Source organism: Polypterus senegalus, chromosome 3 (genome assembly GCF_016835505.1).
Source record: "Polypterus senegalus isolate Bchr_013 chromosome 3, ASM1683550v1, whole genome shotgun sequence".
NCBI classification, from domain to species: domain Eukaryota; kingdom Metazoa; phylum Chordata; class Cladistia; order Polypteriformes; family Polypteridae; genus Polypterus; species Polypterus senegalus.
Window position 1 is genome coordinate 294575072 of NC_053156.1, and position 14357 is coordinate 294589428.

General features: G+C 39.6%; 1 protein-coding gene across 2 annotated transcripts in view; it reads left to right on the plus strand.

The window, feature by feature from the left end:
* Positions 1–3107: 3107 nt before the first annotated feature.
* Positions 3108–14357, plus strand: part of enpp4 (ectonucleotide pyrophosphatase/phosphodiesterase 4) — a 49565-nt gene continuing 38315 nt past the window's right edge. For both annotated transcript variants that reach the window (XM_039749452.1, XM_039749453.1), the window contains exon 1: positions 3108–3761. The gene's annotated coding sequence lies outside the window, so the exon portion shown is untranslated. The remainder of the gene's footprint in view (positions 3762–14357) is intronic.

The window sequence follows — 14357 nt, forward strand, 5'->3', positions numbered from 1 at the left end:
AATAGGCACCATCTGGGTCTGCCTGCTTGTGCTTAAGATGCACCCCTGCTGACACGAGAACACGGTGAAGCTCTGCTTTCACTTTTAGGGAAATGTTGTACTCTGTGAGGCCATTTTATATTTTTCCCCATTGGACATAAAATATGTGATGCGAATTTTGACCGGCAACGTATTCATTTAGTTCACCTACACCAGGGGTGGGAAAAGTCAGTCCTGGAGGACCACAGTGGTTGCAAGTTTTTGTTCCAACCCAATTGCTTAATTAGAAAACCATTGTTGGCAATAGTTTAATTTCATGGCTTGTTACTACTTAAACTCTGCCATGCCACTTGATTTTCTTCCTCTTTTTAAGGATATCATCCACATGATTTGAAGTCTAAAACTAGATGAGTAATTCTCAGTCCTTTACTTTTTTCTATTCACTTTCGTTCCAAGTATTTAATTAAAACAAATAGTGCTTGATAAATACACATGGGTGTAAATGGTAACAAGCTAAATGAAGAACTGCTGGTTTCTTTTGTCATTTGCATCTTATTGCTAATAAAAAATAAAAACCGAGACTATAGTTGTTTAAGACTAAAATAAGCAATTAGGGTTCAAAATCTTAATGAGCGAGACGACGAAAATGAAGCAGAAGTGTTACTTGAGCAATAAGTGCTTCTTATTAAGCAGGAACGACTTTGCCCACCCTGACCTACACACTGGTTCCACAATTGCCATTTGTGTCACAAGATTGGAAATAGAGCAGTAATTTATATGTATACTTGCATCTATTTATTTTTTTGACCAGAAGGATATTAGTATATACTAGGCTGACCCACCTTTTAAGGCGACCGACTTTTAAGTTGACCACTTCTTAAGGCAATTCAATATGTAGATCAATTTGGTATTTTATACAAACTCATTAATTTGGTTATATTGCATTTGAGCGGTATTACTTTAATACTCGTAGTTTCTGTTATTTTTGTGATGAAATTTAAACTTTTTTTCTATATTGAGGTCACCCTTTTGAACCCCCCTGATATTTACTACGCGGTGAGGCATTTGTACTCCATCAACATTAATTATTTCCAGAGACATAATTTTGTCTATTTTTCTAGCGCATCGCGCACAAAAGCAAGGGAACGATGGGAGCACCAGAACTCTGCACACATCATGTCGCTTCGTACCGCAAACTGCAAGTGGTAAGTCTGTGATAAGCGGAATACCGCTACGCTTTCCACTCACGGGACGGAAGGACAATCCCGACCGCTTTATATAGTAAGAAAGAAGAAGAAGATATCGCACAGTCTAAAATCATCTTTTATCTGGAAATACGAAACTACAAATCCCATCGTGCATTGCAAAATGGACGGGGCGTGTTTGAAACTCCGCTCCTGCGTAGCACTCACGGGACGGGACGGAAGGACAATCCCGACCGCTTTTATATAGAAGGATGGTAAGACATGTTTGTTGCTGCGTATAACTAAAAAAAGTCTTCATAATTATTGTATTTAATTCAAGAATACTGCAATAGCCTAATATAAGGTATGCAAAATTGAAAAAAGTAAACTCATGGGTCATTTATTCTCACTCCTTAAAAAATACAAACTGAACAGAACATGAACTAGTTCAAAATTCAAATGGTGAACTATGAACATCAGTCAGTCAGTAATTTTCCAACCCGCTTTATCCTAACACAGGATCACGTGGGTCTGATGGAGCCAATCCCAGCCAGCGCAGGGTGCAAGGTAGGAACAAATCCCGGGCAGGGTACCTGCCCACCGCAGGACACTAGGGACAATTTAGGATCGCCAATGCACCCAACCTGCATGCCTTTGGACTGTGGGAGGAAACTGGAGCACCCCGAGGAAACCCACACAGACATGGGGTCTCCTTACTGCGAGGCAGCAGCGCTACCACTGCGCCGCCCACTATGAACGCGAATTTGTTTATTTTAATCTGTGTGAACTAAACTTTGAGCTCGTTCTTGTGAGGTGTGAACTTGCACAAAACTGCATTTAGTGCCTTTCCTATCACTTAAGTGAAAGACGCCAATTGCTTCACTCTTTATCATAAAAGAGTGTAACTTCATGCACAACATATGGTCCACAAATGGCCTAGAAGTGCAGGTGTAGAAAGTCAAAAATTGGAGGGTACCCAAAAAGCTTAATGTCATGCACAACAAAACATCAAGACGCGCTGAACGATATGCCAACTTCTGGTCGTTTTCTCCTACAGGTGAGTCAGGACACCGGATAAAACGAAAGTGACTTAAAAGAGATCCTATATATTACTGGCTGAAGCGACTCAACTCCGATTTTTTTCCATAATGTGACACACATTTCATTCCTTCAGGGCTGTGTGGACACAAAAATCCTGTCTTTTAAAATCAAATTTGAGTCACTTTCATATGTGGTCCTAGACCTGATACGTAACCGATTCGTGGCCATGCGACGGGAATGACGAACAGCTTGCCATCCTCCACAGCAAACTGTGATTCATACACTGGCTACCAGCGCATTCGTTTGATCGTTTTTAATACCACATGTAATGTCGAAATAGGAAGTTTTTTGTTAGTGATGCAGATGACTCGTGCACAAACATATCGATGTGCGCATGTGTGGCGCTTCGGCGGACATGTGTTCAAATTACAGTTTACCGCAGGTCACTTGAACCACCGAGATGGGCAAAAAAATCGGAATTGGGCATTGAGACTTTTAATGTGCACGATGCCTAAGTAATTCTCATGAACACCATAAAACACGAATCGGCACGATGCACAAAGTTGCCAGTGAAAGGTAAGAAGGAAAGGGAAGAGACCCCGCCCATTTATCTGGTGCCAAAACGTCTCAAGTTTGTTTGCGCTACTCCCATTCCCGGTAAATAAATTAAAAAAATGCGACTGTCTCTAGTTGGAAAGAAGGACCTCTCTGTCTCGATCCGTTACAACCGATGCATCGCTGCTCGACACGTTAAACGGGTAGAAAAGTTAAATGGCCCGAAGGAAGATCAGTCCCAACCCATAATTCTCCTATAAATATTTATGCACGGGCTCAGCTCCAAGAGGAGCAGTGAGCTGAGGGCGGCAGTTCAGCACTGCTTGTATAAAAGCTGAAACAGGAAGGCGTGGTTAGTGCGAGAGAAGCAAAGATTTAGCCTGAGATAAGCTGGAGCGGTGAGCACCAGGCTGGTTTCTCAATTTTCAACTGAACCTCCGCAAGCAGCGATCGCGATAACTGAATGCAGCTTGTGCAAGCGCAATGCAACCCCCAATGGGAGTTGTCCTGAAAACAGGGAGGTATCGGTTTACTTCTTCCAAAACGGATGAACCCTGTGATCACGCGGAGAGAGAGCTGGCAGAGTAGTTACATTCCTCGCTACAGCGTCGCACTTCAAGCAGGTGTCACTTTGGTGATGGTGGCGGCTGCCTCTACAGTCGGCTCTGAGGCAAACCTCGCGGCGCTGTGTTTCTGTTTCGCTTCACTTCCAGCTCGTAAGAATGGGCGGGGCGGAGCTGCTCGGTGTTAAGGACTGATCAGGGTTGTTCCAGTTTCCAGTCGAAACGAGCACGGAGGACAGAAAGGAGGAGGAAGACGACGACGAGTACTTGGCAGTTGCTGTTCCTACTCAAGTGGCGCACTTTTGAGTTTCAGCGAGGGGCACGCGCGCACCTGTTGCCGTCAGCACCTCGCGCCTGCGCACCCCTCACTTCACGCTTGGCTTCCCACTGTGCTACCATCGCGGGGCTGCTGGCTGTCTGGACCAACGTGACTGCGCAGGTGACAAACTTCTTACTTTCTGCCTTACCCGTATTATCTGTAGATGGCAAACTATTTCGAGTTAATCCGTTTATTAAGATATAAAGTTTTTTTTTTCAAGGAAAAAAAAATGATTTGAGGGACTTTCTCCTTACCAGGAAGCGTTGTCGGCAGGCGTCGGGCAGTTTGCGCCATAAATTAAACGCAGCCCTTGTCACCAGTACAATTAAAATATATATATATATATATATATATATATATATATATATATATATATATAGTTCCTCATATCTATATTGTACGGAAGCTGACGTTTTAGATTAATTGGTGGAAATAATTTGATAAAGCGAGTGTGTGCGCCCTTAAATAAACCGCCGGGATCGGGACACACATTGTGCTCCGTTTTGCCAAGCTAGGCAAAAGTTTACTGCAACCAGGAATTGCCTGTTTAAATTCAATGAGCTGACAATTTTTTTACTTTGTCATTGTTCAGTTTTGTACTGAAATTACAATGCCATACCATACCATTTTCTACAAGTAAGCCTGCTTAACCCAGAGCTGGGTCACGGGGACCTGGAGCCAATCCCAGCAAGCATAGGGCACAATGATGGAACACATTCTGGACGGGATGCCAGGCCATCTTTGGTATGAACACACTCACACACCTCACAACACAGACACACACACACACACAAACACACTAGGGCCAGTTTGGCATCGCCAGTCCACCTTACATGCAGTCTTTGGACTGTGGGAGGAAACCCCCCCAGACATGGGGAGAACAAAGTGAAATCTGACATCAAATATATTGGAAAGCTTGTTCTGTCTGAAATAAATAAAATACACGTGTGCATTAAATTTATTTGCCTAGCAGATGCATTTATCCAAAGCGACTTACAAAGCAGGTCAACATAATCGAGTAAAAATCAGTCAGAGAGACTGTATAGGAATCGGTGTGACTGGAAATGTTCGTCTGAGGGACTGTTAGGGACCCAGTGTGACAGGAAACATGGGGGACTGTATGGGAACCAGTGTTACAGGACAAAATTTCAAAAAGTGAAGAGCGCAGAACAAAATACAAGCTCATTACAATTCCTAGGTCTCAAAACCTCATACAGAAATTCACCAAAAATAGTCTTCAAATGCATCTTAAAGACATTGAGGGTCTCTGAAGTTCAAATGGAGGTGGGCAGTTTGCTCTACCAGCAAGGAGCTACATGTGAAAAGAATCTGGAGTGAGATTTGATACCATGTGGAGGGGGCATCACCAGATGTTCGAGTTATTAATTATTAATACAAAGTGTAGTGATGATAATAGTGATTAGTGAACAATACAGAAAAGCAATTTATAATATAGTAGTGGCAATCATGTACAATGTGTGTGTGTGTGTGTGTGTGTGTGTATGTGTGTATATATATATATATATATATATATATATATATATTGTGAACGTGGCCCGGACACAGACAGGCGAACATGTTGTTCATCACCACCACATGTTTATTTTACACTAATATTTACAAATAAGTCCAGTGCACACACACAAACCCCACACAGTCTTGGCCACACAATGCCTTCTCTTCGGGCCGCCTCCACTCTCCTCTCTTGCTTTGTCCTGCTTCCACCCGACTCCAGCCTCGAATGAAGGGAGACGGCCCCTTTTATTTCATCCCGGATGGGCTCCTGGTGTTTCCCGGTACTCCTCCCTGGAAACGCCCCAGTGTGGCAGAAGTGCCGGCTGTTCTCCCAGTGTCCCTGCTCCTCTTCCCCACAGCACTTCCTGGTGTGGCGGAAGTGCTGAGGTCCAGGGTCCCCAAGGCTTTGGGGTGCCCCCTGGTGGTGACCACGGGTCCCTACAGGGTTGGGCTTCCATGCCCTCTACCCGTGACCCCCAAAGAAACCAGGATGGCGGCCCCCACGTGATCCAGAACGGGCATAGACCCTCTTCCAGTTCCTCAAGGTGTCCCGGCCGGGTCGTTGCCCCTGGCATCCCTGACAATATATATAATTATATATATATATATATATATATATATATATATATATATATATATATATATATATATATATATATAATATTACATTATATTATATACATACATACATACACACACAAGGGATGTTCAAAAAGTTTCCGCACTCTTATATTTTCGTTGGAAACGGTGAAGGCGGGGGGAGTAGTAATTAGGCATTAAAAGCTTCGTATGACACTGGGAAAATTGCATCACAAACAAAGGTGACTATGTAGAAAACTGATGTCATTTGTTTTTGAAATCGTTAATAAACAGAGTTAAAAAAATTGCGGAAACTTTTTGAACATCTCTCGTATATGTGTAGAGAGAGATACAGTATAATGAAATTCTTAATTTGGAAGTGCCTACCTCACAGAATACAACCATTGACTTAACAATTAATGGAACAATTAACAGTACTGTATTGCAATAACACAGAATATCCATCCGTTTTCCAAACCCACTTTATCCTGTGCAGAGTCATGGAGAAGCTGGAGCCTATCCCAGCATGCATAGGGTGTATGGCAGAAGCAATCCCTGTGTAGGGCCAGTCCATCACAAAGTGAACAGACAAACATGCCAGGGCCAATTTAGCATCACTAATCCACCTCATCTAATGTCCACGCAGACGTGAGGAGAACATGCAAACTGCACGCATGGAGGGCCTGAGATGTGAACCCCAGGCTGTTTGTTGTGAGACAGCAGCACTACCGTTGTGCCACTTTGCTGCTCACAATACAGAACAATATTGCTAAATTACAGAATATAAAATACTCTGCAAGTGCAAACAACATACTGCCTGGAGTTGTAAAAATGAGGTAAAACGGGGCAATAGAATTAAGTGCCATGCATTAAATAAAGAGCTGTAATCTGTGTAGCAGCTCAGAAAATAAGCAATAAGGTGACTGTTCTACGACTATGATAATAATAAAGTACAGTATAGTAATACAGTAAATTGTAGCTGACCGATAAGGGGCAGTTATTGGTCTTGGCAGTACAGTGAGCGACACTGTAAGATATGTAGTGCAGAATATAAGATGTAGGTCATAGACTCAGCAATAAATATCAAATTCTGACAATATGGTATTGTAAAATATTGTGACGTGTATATACAAATCACTATAAGGTCAGATAATTGGTATAATGGAAGAAAGTCTAATAGCGTCAGTACTGCGCAGACAGACAGACAGAAAGTTATAAAATCCCAAAAGAAATTGCAAGGTTACAACAAGCAGACAAAAAAGGCACAGAATGCATTTAAAAATGTTGAGTATGTTAGAGAGGTGCAAATATGCATATAACAAGAATTATCTATAAGTATATTAACAAGTGATTAGAATCGCACACAATTTTCAGCAGGGCTGTGGAGTCGGAATCTGAGACAATTTTGGGTACCTGGAGTTGGAGTTGGCCAGAATGTACCGCTTCTGACTCCTAATAAATTTAAATTGTGATGAAAAAAAAAATACAGCAAGTTCAAATGTCCCATTTCACAAGCAATAGTCATAATTAAGTACTTCTCTGATGTAAAAATAAAGCCGAGTGCATAGTTGTGTTACTAGTAGTGTGAAGTTCAGCTGAGCTAATATACAACCTGACATTCACATGTAATCTGGATTATGGTACACTACAAAAAGGGTCGTCATTTTATTTCAGAAATAAAGTGTTTAACAAGTGTAACGATGTAGGTGGAGATGTGTGCTATGGCCTGATGTGTGTGTAGTCAGAGGTTCTTGTCTTTTGTTTAAACTGGCCAATACAGTAGAGAGTCGGCTTTCTAGCCAGTACTTCTGTGGCTAAATGACGTGTGTGTTGCCTTCCATCAATCAACATGGAAAATACATTAGCATAATAAATACAGAGGAGTCGGAGTTGGGGAGTCGGAGTCAGAAGTACTGGAAATCAAGGAGTCGGAGTCGAAGGATTTATCTACCGACTCCACAGCCGTGCTTTTCAGGTGCAGTATGTTAGTCATTGGTGCTGTATGTTGGCACAGTGTACTGAAAATGCTGACATTGTCTGTGAAGGTTTCTTCTTGACCAGCTCAGTACCACTCATCACATGGGTAACAATTACTCCTCTGCCAATAGGTGACTCATTATAGAGCCTGATGGCCATGTGTATGAATGTCCTTGCATAGCGGCCCTTGGAGCAGAAACACAGTTGTGTCAATCCATTACTAAATATGCTCCTCTGTTTAGCCACAACTGTGCAAAAAGAATTCAGTTTTATAGCCAAAGTGACATTCTTACATCCAATATATTGTAATTCCTGTTCTGTCAATAATAAAAATCTAACAGGTATTATTAATTACTAACAAATATAAAGTGAGATAAAAATAATAGTGTATCAGTTCACATGTGGAAAAGCAGTTCAAAATAGAATAATGACAAACATGCAATGTGTAGTGATAGCAAACAGACTGTGTTAATCAACTAATTTGTTATAAAGCACAGTTAGGATTTCACATTATTATTGCATAGATCAAACAATCTTACAATCGGATCATCCTTGCACGCAAACCAGCTTAGTCTTCTCTTAGTGTTGCTTCCTGTCATTCATTTTCTAACCTGCTTACCCAGTTCAGAGTCCCCTGCAGCCCTTTGTTTTGAATGACTTTGCCTTATGGATGAGGGTAGAGGTGGCAGCATGTCAAACTGGACTGAACCGGCCTTCTTCCAGTTCCCGGCGGTGCATTCCCAGATGCTCTTAGACTAGTGCCGAGATCATGTCATCCTATATTGCTGAGCAAGGGCCTTCTCATATAGAGTAAACCCAGCAACCCCATGACAGGACTTCATTTCGACACACAGTCTCATTTATTATGTCACTACTACTGACATGATAAACTGCTGACTGATTCAGAGAACGTAACTCTGATTCACAACCATGGATTGTGTGCAGTATCTGGGGGAAAAAAACTGTTGCTTCACTAATCCATTAGCCATTATTGAATCACCTTTTTCCTTGGTTGTGAACAAGTCCCCAAGATACTTCCAGCAGCTACTCATGGTTAAAACCCATCCTTTTCCGGGAGGGGCCCTTCAGTGAGAAGTAAAGCAAAATGACCTTTTTTATTGTCTAAATCAGGGGTCCTCAATCCCAGTCCTGGAGAGCAGCAGTGGCTGCAGGTTTTTGTTCTGACCCGGTTGCTTAATTAGAAAGCAATTCTTGCCAATAAAGCACTAACAAGCTATAAAATTAAATTAACTCTGCTATGTCAGGTCATTCTCATATCCTAGATTTTCTTTCCCTTTCTATAATGCAAATGATTTGAAGGCTAAAATGAACGAGTAGTTCTCAGTCCTTCACTTTTTTCTCTTCATTTTTCCAAGTATTTAATTAAACCCAATAGTGCAGATAAATACACACAGGTGTAAATGTAAATAAGCTAAATGGAGAAATGCTGCTCTCTCTTGTCATTTGCATTTTATTGATAATAAGGAGCAATTAAAATAGCTGTTTAAGACAAAATTAAGCAATAAGGGCTCAAAATCACTAAAGTGAAGCAGAAGTGTTACTTTAGCAGTAAGTGCTTTTTATTAAGCAACTGGGTTGGAGCAAAAACCTGCAGCCACTGCGGCTCTCCAGGACCATGATTGAGGACCCCTGGTCTAAATGAGTAATAACTGAGTAAACTCACTTAGCCAATAAAAGGTGTCATTTTGCTTTGCTTCTCTAAGTTTGATACGTAATGTGTTTTTATCAAAAAAGCGTTTTTTTGAATTACAGTATCTTACTTCTTAATTAGGTACCTATTGGAATCATAGAAATTTTGAAGTAACAAACAAATAGCAGTAGTAAGGGGGTTCTATTTTTGCTGTCGTCGACCCCCAAATTTTTTTATTGAAACTATCGACCCCTAGAAAGTTCAAATCGATCCCAGTGGGTCGATATCGACCACTTTGGGAACTCTTGATCTAAATCAAGTGGACTGTATGGTAAACTGGTGCAATAAAAACGGTCTCACTCTGAATGTAAAAAAGACCAAAGAAATGGTATTTGATTTTAAGAGACAGAAATCTGTATGTTCACCTATTGTAGTTCTGGGAGAGGATGTAGAAATAGTGACTGAATATGAATATTTAGGAACTTACCTAGATAATAATCTTAACTGGAATACAAATACAAAAAATATATATTTCTAAATGCAACCAGCGCTTATTTCTCCTCCATAAACTCAAACTATTTAAAGGTGTCATTTTGCTTTGCTTCTCAGGGCGTCCATAAATAGCTAACACGGTACAGATTTGAAGCTGCTTATTCTCATCCCAACAGTCTTCCTCGCTGGTATTCTCAAGCTGTATCAGAGTGACCTTTAGGTTCGCCTCTCTTACCAAGACACTTCTCCATCAATTGATTAGATTAGATAAACTTTATTAATCTCATGGGAAAATTAAAAAAATCCCATAGAAAATTCAAAATTGCTCCGTTTGGTTGTTCCAAACTTATTCCCTTTAAGAAGGGGCATCGTTTAGTCTCTCAAACTAAATATCCTCCAAACCTTGACTGTGCCTTGATATCCTGCATATTAAAATCATAAACAGGAGAGGAAAGATGCCCCCTATGCAGATGTTTGATTTAATGCAGGAACCTTTTCAAGACAACAATCAATTTGCTTATTGTGCAAACAGAGGTGTGGAAGATGCTCTGCTTGTTATCTTACATCAAATCTACACCTTTCTTGGTCAGCCTGGTTCATATGTCAGAGCACTATTTTTGGATTTTTCTTCAGCATTTAATACCATACAGCCTCATATACTGATTGGGAAATTGAACAGTATGAATGTAAACCTATTTATTACACTATGGATTCAGAACTTTCTTTTAAATCGTTCACAGACAGTTAAAGTACAGGACACTTTTTCAATAGTCATTCATTCAAACACAGGAAGTCCGCAGGGGTGCGTCTTATCACCATTACTGTTTAATCTGTAGACAAGTGCCCTGTGACAGAATAATGACCACTGCTTCATTATCAAGTATGCGGATGACACCAGGCTCATAGGACACATATCTGGGGAGGATGAATACCACTATCTAAATCAAGAGTTTCCAAACTTTTTTCGTCCGCAGACCCCTTTACCAAAAACCGTCGACCCCCTAGTCGTTTACTTCACTTACTGAAATTAATACATTTGCACTGTATTCAAAATTAAATATTTCACTAGATATCAAACTTTTCATTTTAATCACTTGTAATTAATGACTGAAAAAGATAAAAGGACTACGGAATATGGCATTATCTTGTGCAACATTTAATATCGAAACCTGCACTAGCGAAAATTAAAGCAAAAAACTACGAGCAGAGTTTTTTTTACATTTTTGACATTTATGAAATAAATATGTAAATTCAAAATAAGTACAATAAGTTTCTTTTTTGGTTTAGTTGTATTATTATCTGAAGAAATAAAAACTTTTATTAACAAACAATTTTGACAGCCCCGTGATTAAAAAAAAAAAAACAATAATATGTACTTACTTGAAACAGAAGATTTTTGTTCAAACTCAAATAAACAAACTGTGTCCTCTGATTTTCTTTTTCGTAGTACTGCTCCTCAATAAATAATTTTATTCAAAGTTCAAATCACAAATATGTACATGTCACATCAAACAAACCAATTTATAGTGTTTTATGAAAGCATGGCCGTACAAGACTGATAGATTCTGCTAATATCGAATATCCGTCGTCTCGTCCCACCACGAGCAACTGCGGACATGCAACGGGTTTTTCATGTCCACACTTGCTTTGATACGTTCGATAAGACTATGCACAGACATGTTTGTGCTACTTGTATTTTTATGCATTCTTATGTGTCACTCATTTTATGACACATTTTACCTTTTCGTTCGCAAGTTTGGTATGTAATGTGTTTTTATCAAAAAAGTGTTTTTTTGAATTACAGTATTTTACTTCTTAATTCGGTACCTATTGGAATCTTAGAAATTTTGAAGTAACAAACAAATAGCAGTTGTAAGGGGGTCCATTTTTGCTGTTGTCGACCCCCAAATTTTTTTATTGAAACTATCGACCCTTAGAAAGTTCAAATCGATCCCAGTGGGTCATATCGACCACTTTGGGAACTCTTGATCTAAATCAAGTGGACTGTATGGTAAACTGGTGCAATAAAAACTGTCTCACTCTGAATGTAAAAAAGACCAAAGAAATGGTATTTGATTTTAAGAGACAGAAATCTGTATGTTCACCTATTATAGTTCTGGGAGAGGATGTAGAAATAGTGACTGAATATAAATACTTAGGAACTTACCTAGATAACAATCTTAACTGGAATACAATTACAAAAAAATATTCTCTAAATGCAACCAGCGCTTATTTCTCCTCCATAAACTCAAACTATTTACAGTAGACAAGGACCTTATGTTGTCCTTTTATCACAGTCTGATCCAATCTGTGGTCTCTTTCAGTTTCATTGCCTGGTTTAATAGTCTGACAAACCAACACTCAAAAAAGCTCCAGCAGATTACGAAGTATACAGCTGAAGTTATTGGGGCTGATGTAGATGATTTGACGTGTGTGTGTGTGTCAGAGGGCAGGCAACGTTAAAGAAACTGGAAATCATCTCAACTGATGACAGACATCCAGAAAAGTTCAGTAAATCAGGAAAACCCACACAAATCGCTCCAGGAACTCCTTTCTTCTCAGTGCCATATGACTTTTCAATAAGAAATAGCGGAGATAATGATTAAGGTTTTGATATATATCCTGTAACCTTTTGTTTTTTGTGTATATATGTATTATCTAACTGCCTTACCTTAACCTTTCTTGTTTCTATTTGTTTGTTTTATTTCATTCTGTCACTTATTAGATACAAATGAGAAGGCAAATTTCATGTTTTCTTGTGTAAACATGACTAAATAAAGAAACCTTAAACCCTAGCAGGTTAGGAAAATGGATGGAGGGCATATCAAAAGACAGCCAAGGTTCAAAGTGTATACAGTTCAGGAACCGAAGCCTTTAATACATAAGTTGCTATGCAATAAAAAAAGAATGGTAAATGTAACACATACAAGTTTTTAAATTATAAAATAAAAACAAAGTGCAGTGTTGATTATATCAGGAGAAGCTCAAAATTGCACAGGATAGAACTCCAGCAGTAAGATCAGGGGCCTCGTGTATAATGCCGTGTGTAGAAGTCACAATAAAAAAAGAGCGTGCGGAGAAAAACAGAAATGTGCATATGCATAAAAAAATATTGGATGCTTAAAATTGTGTGTAAGCACTTCCCTTTAATAAATCCTAACCAACATAAATTTTAATGTCCATGCAGGTGCCTACAGCCCCTACCTAAATTTTGGATATTTGAATATGCAAATCAATTTAAATAGCTCCTTCTGTTCACTTAAAAGACAATGGCAAAAAGCACATGTAAAAAAGAAAAATATCACTGACAGTGAACTGGAGGTTCTGCTCAATGAAGTGGCGGTAAGGAAAAGCATACTGTTTGGTGGCTTAAGCAGTGGTATGAGCAACAGAAGGAAATTGATAGAATGGCACATAAAAGTTCAAGTTCAGAAAGTAACACAGTGCCTGAAATAAACAAAGAAGTGGGCAGATGTCAAAGTCAACGTGAGAAGGCGAGTGTCTGAGTGTCATACGAAAGCATATTAGGGCCACAGAGAAGAAAAAAGGGTCTATGTCAAGGTTAAAGTTGAAATGTCAGCTTTAATCTCAAAATGTAGTTTATTTTGTCATTAAAGTAAAACATTGTAATCTTAAAATCGATGTTTAATTTACTAGAGATTCCCAAATCCCATTGTTCCTAAAGTAGCACATTAAATGCTTCATATTCTAAGTGTTCCCCGACCCAGTCGTTAATCGCTTCTTAAATGGGCTTTCTCTTCTCGCCAACAGGAGAGCGTAGGCAGTGATTGCCACACAGAATGCATTACATTCATGATATTACAGCTCTCTGAACATTTTAGAGTACTAAGATGTATACTTGATATCATTTTCAAGATGAAATGCATTAATGCATGTATTAAATATGTGGGGGCACAGTGGTACAGCAGTAGAGATGAGCTTGTACTCCATCCATAGATTATTTCTGCCTCCTGCAAGATGCTTGCTGGGACGCACACGACCCTGTACGGAATAATTTATTTCAACAGTACTGTGTCTGTGAAACATACCAACCCCTAATTCCTGTCCTTCTGTTTTCTTTCTCCACGTAACCAATTGCCACACAATAAGCATCTGTAGTAACCGCAAAACCAGCTGTAAGCTTAGAACTGCAATTCTTCAAAACATTTAAGGAACATTGCTAAATCTTTGTTATACATGTGTAATTATTCCATCCATCCATGTGTGGTAGGCTACTTAGCAGGACACTAACTGATAAAGAACACCTGAATTGAGCCTGTGCTACTGTATGCTGCGCGAGTCCGTTTAAAATCAGGATCCATTGGTATTTCACAAGTCTGTTACCATCTAGTCATGGAGAGGCTACAGATTGTAACTTAAATAAAGGGTCTTTCTGGATCCTTCATGTGGGTGGGTCTTTTGGAAACCAAAAATGGTTCCCTAATGGTATCGCTCTAAAGAGCCGCGCTGGCACATTTATTTTTAGGAGTGTAGATGACTAC